Genomic DNA, 7051 nt, shown 5'->3' on the forward strand with positions numbered 1-7051 from the left:
AGAGGTGGTGCTAGAACTCAGCTGTCTTGTATCCAGCAAAGATCTATTCCATCTGGTTTTCCAGTAAAAGATGGCTGGATTTCTTGTGCTTTACTCTCTCTCAGCTCTCTGTGCTTTTAGGAAGACTACAACCTGTTTTGTAGTTTTAGGAGCTAGCTATTCTAGAAAGCAATTACTCTTAATTCTTCCTGCTCATTTCTTAAAGTTCTTGAAAACTGTACATCCAGAAGCACTCATTATCTTTATAATGAGAACACCTTCCTCAAATGCAAATATTCATGAGTTAGTCTCATCTCATGGTCCCTAAGCTGAGCACTAGAGCCATGCACTACCAAATATGCATGAGTCAAATAATGCTTAAAGCTGACACCAGGCCTTTCATCAGTGACCATGTCCTACTTCTGGGATGAAGTACCAGAAGCTCTTCCAGTGACAGTAAATTGCACTGCATTTCTGGTTAAGGACCTTGAGTAAGACAGCAAGAACAATGCCAGAGTGAGTTACAGCATCACTGACAGCAGCATCTGCCATAGCTGAGGCTTTTCTTGACCTGCTGTTGAATGGCTGAACTGAGAAATCAATCCTCTCAAAATTGTTCCCTCTGTGCACCCCCCTCAAAAGGAAACTTCCATGCTGTGGTGGAAATTTGGGCAATGATAGAAAGTGCAGGTCCATCTTGGCTGAGAGAAACCCAGAATGAGGTTTCAGTGGTAGGTTTGCAGCACAGACCTCTCCAAATTAAACAAAGAGACCACAAGAGCAGTGAATAGCCATTTCCATGATCAGCTAACAGTACTTAGGACTTGTTACCTGCACCCCACTTTAACAGGTGATTTTAAAAGGTCTCCAAAAGAATCATTCTCTTACAGCTCACAGTGCCTTTTCTATATTAAACTCCATTAAAATCTGGGCAATTGCACCTCTTTCATCAACTTTAATCTATGAAAATAGACCACAAAAGACTGTTCATTCTGAATTAAAAAGAGGTAGCTAATAAAATGTAATATCATGGCCAATGGTTAGAGAATTTCTTAAGGAGCTCCTAAACAATTAGCTGATAGAACACTTGAAGTGAAATCTTCATAAGTTGCTCATGAATAAGCCTGGTTTCACTTAGTCAGAAAAAGAGCATACTAAGATAAAAATTTCAAATTTCAAAACATTACATAGTTTTTCATTGTTATAGTCTTATATCATGTATACAATATTGCATTGTTATGCACTAGACCCATTTTCTTTGGGACAAATGGCCACCTTCCATTTTGGGATAAATGTGAGCATCAATTGTAGTACTCTGGGGTATCGGACAATAAGCAATACTATTTTCTGTCTCCAAAATGTCCATCAAAAATGCCATATACCAGTATGACAAACAGGGGAAGTTTATTGGATATTGGTTTTGGAAGGCTATCCTTCTGAAAGAGGCTGAGAAGACTAAAGCTGCTCAGAAAGAAAAGCAGAAAAGCTCATGCCATGATCAGAGCAAGCTCTGGGCACACAGCTCCAAGTACTGCAAATCTGACCTGGCGCCTGCCAGTATTGGATCAAAAGTGCTGCAGCCACCTGGTGCAAAGTGCTGCTGGATCAAAATTCTTCAAAAGCAAGTTAATTTTGTACCAGCAGGGTTTTTGCTGCTCTGGGTATCATCTGTTCCCCCAAAAGCTGGCACAGAAGATGGAGGCAGTATAAATACCAAGGCACGTGATGTGAGTAATTTGACAGAAATGGGAGCATATATTCATGCTCCAGCTGGATCAGTGGGTGATCTGGTGGTGAGCAGTTCTACCAGCAATGAATGTGGCATCACCACCAAAAAAAGAGAGAGGGCTTTCAGACTGAGAACTGCCTGAAAAAGGAGTCCAAAGTACGAACAATTACCCTTTGTTGCTTTATTTTTTCACCAAGGTTTTGACAAAGAAACACCGTTTTGTCAGCTTTTATCTTTCATTTGCTATGGACACTTGTCCAAATGGGGAACAATAGTACATTTAGACTACAACAGAATATTTTGCTTAAAATAGCCCATTTGGCAACATATACCCAAGTTTCATAATATAACAGCAATAGCCTAGTTCTTTAGTATTTTTAATTAATTGGGAAGACCAATGCATTTCAAATAAGACACAAAACAACAGATAAAGTGTTTTGAGCTCTCATGGTCCTGCCCTCTGCCAAAGAACACATGAATAAAACTAAGTCACAAGATTAGGAGATTATTTCTTTTCCTTTTTTCCCCTAAATTAATTCTGTTAATGAGCTATGTCTGAAAAGCCATATATATATATATATATATATATATATATATATAGGCATTATTACAATAGAATGTCCTTCACAATTCGAGGCTTGCCCATGGCTGAGTGGAGATAACTGGTGGAGGTGTTTATTCTATCAGAAATACCGGAGCTAGCATTTTCAGGTGAGTTCTTAACTAGCAATTGATGCATGCTTGCTAATGCGGGATCACAAGAACCACCAGCTCCAGAAAGAGCACTTGGGGTGATCTAGGGAAACTTTTGTAGTTCCTGGGCTTTCTGCTCACCATTGTGTTTTTTGAAAAGTTTAATTTCCCACCTTTTTGTGGACAGCCACTTCCACTCTTGTGTAAGGAATAAGAGCAAGATTAAGGTTGACTTAGAAGACCCATGCTCATTTCCTCTCTGGTCCTGTTGTCCTCAGTGACTGTGAGCAAGCTATGTACAAGTTTCAGTCACTGACTTATTTAAACCTGAAATATTCCTTCTGACGATGCTTACAGTGAAGAATAGAGGGTAAACAGATGTGCCTGTCCCAGAAACCCTCTGACCCTATGTGAGACACACGTGGCACTGTCCCTTCCTAGGTCATCTCAGCTGTACCAGTCCCTCAGCGCTGTGATCTCTCCTCGCCTTCTACTAGGTTTTTCTGAGCTCACAGATGGATGTCTCAGTAGAATGCCTCTAATCAGGCACAATATTTTGCATGTAGTTAATCATTCATATGGGACTCTACTTTTCAAACAGTTCAGATTTTCCTAATTAATGTTTTGCAGCATGATCGTATTTACAGTAATTGGGACTGATATTTGAAGTACAGTAAAAGCTGTCATCTCATTCCCTCCTAAAGAGCCCAATTACCTTCATTTGTTAGCAAATTCATGCTAACATTTGGGTTTATTACATTTGACAACATAAAGCCAGCTCCTTCTCTCACACAGCTCAGCAGAGTAACATCAGCCCAGACATAAAAGATACTGCAGACGTAGTCTTGAAGGGTAGAGCTGAGAATGCTATCCTGACAGCAAAATCAATCCAAAAGTGTACCCAGAAGAAGAATTTCCCTCATGCCCATGCTAGTTGTCAGCCCATCACTACTGAGGAAGATGGCAGCTTTTGTAATTAGACATTTCTCTGACGTTCACGTGCTGCAGGAGACAGCCCATGCCCAGCTTCCCTCAGCCCAGTTTTCACCTAATTCCTCCTGCCTGGTGTTTTCAATTAGCACCTCTGAAGGCCTACAACCAGCCAAAAGGAAATAGTAGGCACAGAAACTGGGTCAAAAGTCAGGCCATGTGAACCAAAGCATTAGTCTTTTGGGTTGTCACGTGTCTGCATTATGGTCCTAAAGGACAGCTGTGGAGTGGCACATGCAACTCACATCGCTGAAAGTCATAGCTGCTACTGCATCCAAAAGTTAGTTTTGTGAGGAGGTATTAAAATGCATCTGTGAATTAATCTGTGTCCCTTAGCCATAGACACCTCAGTAAGGTGTTCACAAGCGTGTTGTGTGGGTGCTTCAGAGACAGCCATTCCTCAGATGGGAAAGGAGATGGAAGAGTGCCATGCTTGCTTCTCATTCTGGGAAGTCCTATTTCAGCTGCTGATTATTACCTAATAACCTAATCAGCAGTAACAGCAATATTTGGCACTTATAAACACTTCATATTCAAGAAGCTACAGAAGCAGATTAGGTGGAAAATTAATCCCTAACTAATTAGCAAAGGAAACAAGGAATAACAATATTTTAGGATCAGAAAACAGAGCTACAGAATCAAGGTCAAATCACTAGAGCACAGCCATTCATTTGTTTTGATGTTCTGTAGGGAAACAGGTGTTTTTCAGCAGGGAAATAAGGTAAGCTATGATTTTAACAGATGTTACTGGGTCAAGGTCAGACCTAGGGAGATGTTTTGAGTTGCCTAATTAATAAACATTTAAAAACCAAGGAAAAAATCTGTAGCTCGTATTCACCACAGCTACATCAGAAGTTTAAAAAGGGCTTCTTACAGTGTGTCAGTGAGTGTGAAAGACACCTCCCTCCCTGGGGTAAACAAGATGTGAATGAGAAACAGAAATCAGAAGGTCTCACCCTTCCCACCTACCTACTATGAAAACCAAATTTCTCTGCATGAAATTTCATCATAAAGTTTTCCAACTGAAATCAGTTCCATGATTCAACAGTTCAATAAGCAGAAACCCCTCTCTCTGTCTTCTTGGTAATTTTCCCAAGAGTTTCCTCCAACTGTTTTAGCTCTTAATTTATATATCTCTTTCTCTTCTCTTTTTTTTCTACAAGCAACTTCTTCCCCAAGCACCTATCTACAATTGAATTCTACTCTAAATTCATGTCAAGATCAGCTTATGTATTCATTGCTGAATGAATTTCAAATATGTGCTCCTTGTGTTCTTTCCCTAACAGGATAGAGAGGCCTCTTGAGTTGCTTTAAATGTCTCATTACAAATGCTTCATTAGAAACTACGTCACAGATTGTGTCAATCTGGTCCACACTTTCATGCCAAAAAGTAAAGACTTTCAAGCTGTGCCTTTCTTACCATTAAGTTTCCAATCTGTTTTTAGAATCTCAATCAGTTCTTTAAGGAATGCAAATGTTACTTCTCCCTTTAGTGCTGAAACTAGCCATTGGGAAATGCACATGCATAATGCTTTCCTGTTCCTGCATGTATTGAAACAATAATCAATGCTGGAAGGGCAGGCTACCTCTATATATTTTCCAAAGGACACACAGACCTCTTACATGCATAGGGACAGGTCACCTCCTTCGTATTGTCTGAAGAGAAATAATTCAGCTGGAATCAATATTTTGTGTGACAAGAGTTTAATCAATATCAGTGTGAGAAGTGAGGACCATTGGGGCTGAAGCTGAAGCTATGATAATGTAATATGAGTCAAGTTTCTTTGGGCCTGTTTCGCCCCTCAGCCAGACATGGCTTACACCACCACCAATGTACTTATCTCAAAGGACTGCTCTGAGCTGCCACTTCTGCACAGAAACAACTTGGTTCCATTATTGATTCCTACGTACTCAGCAGCCCTACCTGCTTTACAGCCACTGTGAACCTCAGTTTTGTCAGAAATGCTTACTCTGCTCTCTAATATCTGAATGGTAGAGACCTTCTTCTGTGCTTTCTAAACCATGTGGTGAAAGATCGTTTTCCTTCTTTTCCTTGCTGCTGCTGCTAATTCAGCCTCAGAAACTGCGTTTAAAACTCCTATTTGGTATGAAAAGGTAAAGAACTTGTACAGAAAAGTGTTCTCAATCAGATTATTAGCAATTAAAATAGAGGCAAGCAGTGGAAGTGTGAGATGGAAAACTCAGTACCTTGGATACTGGAAGCTCAATCCAAGTGAAATGGAAGGTAGAATATATGAAATATACCACAAAATATTCCTTGTTGACTGTGGTGGAGCAGAAGGTGTGTAGGTCACCTCTACTGCTGGCAGCTGTGCATGCACACAGCCTCACCTGTCTGATGGTCCCAGCTGAGAAACACCACACCATTGTCTTGCATCAAGGAAGGATCAGAGACTCTGCAGCCTCTCACATTAATCTTTCCTTACCTTAGGTTTCATAAGACCTAACCACAACCTCAACACAGCCCGTGAGTTTTCACCCTATCAAAACATTACCCGCAGACTCTGACTGTGTTTCATGTGATCTTCTTTGCATTCACCCCTCTAGGTTGCTTTCATCTACCCACAGACACTTTGTTTCCTAGGACTGCATCCCCAATGCTATTCTCATCTGGATTCTGCATCTTTTGCAGGACAGTGGACACAAGACTGGACACAAGACTAAAGTGATGCCTTATCATGAGTGAGTAAAATACTCCCTGTCACACATCCCAGCATGTTACCTGCTTTTTTAAATCCAAAAAATGTCACACAAGTTCCATAGAGATCCGTTGCAATTCCTAGGTTTCTTTCAGTAGATATATATCTACTGAAGACTCTCATTTTATGTTTGTGTCTTTGTCTTCCTAAAAATAGAATTTTGCTTATTAGGCCGTAGCTTTTTAGACTATGTAGGGCTTTTAAAAAAAATTTTGTTAAGAACACTCCAGTCCTTTGTCATTCATGCTGCCCCTCCCAGTTAGGAGTCATATGCAGGTTTAACTGGTATATTCTCTATTCCATCATCCAAACCACTAATGAAATACATAATATCAAGCCCAAGTTATAAGTTATAAGTTTAATGCATCTCCTCACTTGGAAAAGTAATCATAACATCTCTCTGAACAAGATTTTTAAAATCAGGTTTACACTGTCTGTGCTGCATTTTCATTTAGAGCAATCTTCTTCAAATTTATTTAACAAGAACCAGTCAACCATTCTAAACAACAAAATAAAATAAAAATCCATGGACCATCTTGTGCAATGACACCACATGAGATTTAGGTGTGGTGAAACCTAGGTGAAAGCTTTTTTGTCCTCCTTCCTCATGTTGCTTTCCCAATGAACAAGGAGCGTGCACACATTTCTTTTTAGCTGTTGTTAGCATCCATTTTGCAACTGAGCTCTGGTAGGTTACAAAAGGCTAGACATAAGTTCACAGACTACCAGAAAGAAACATGCACTAGACCAAATTCCTCTACAATGCTTAAGACAAACACCCCTGAGAGAGTATTAAAAGTCTATTGGAGTCAAGTTTCATCTATTGTTTATTCATTAACTCCCTCTCTCTGTTCTGGAGAAAAGGGAGATTTCATACATTTTTTGTCCCAACATCACAGTACTGTGGCTAAGAGGTAGTACGATCCTGACAACTCTAAGT

The sequence above is a fragment of the Lonchura striata genome, chromosome 2 (assembly GCF_050655825.1).
Source record: "Lonchura striata isolate lonStrDom1 chromosome 2, ASM5065582v1, whole genome shotgun sequence".
Lineage (NCBI taxonomy): Eukaryota > Metazoa > Chordata > Aves > Passeriformes > Estrildidae > Lonchura > Lonchura striata.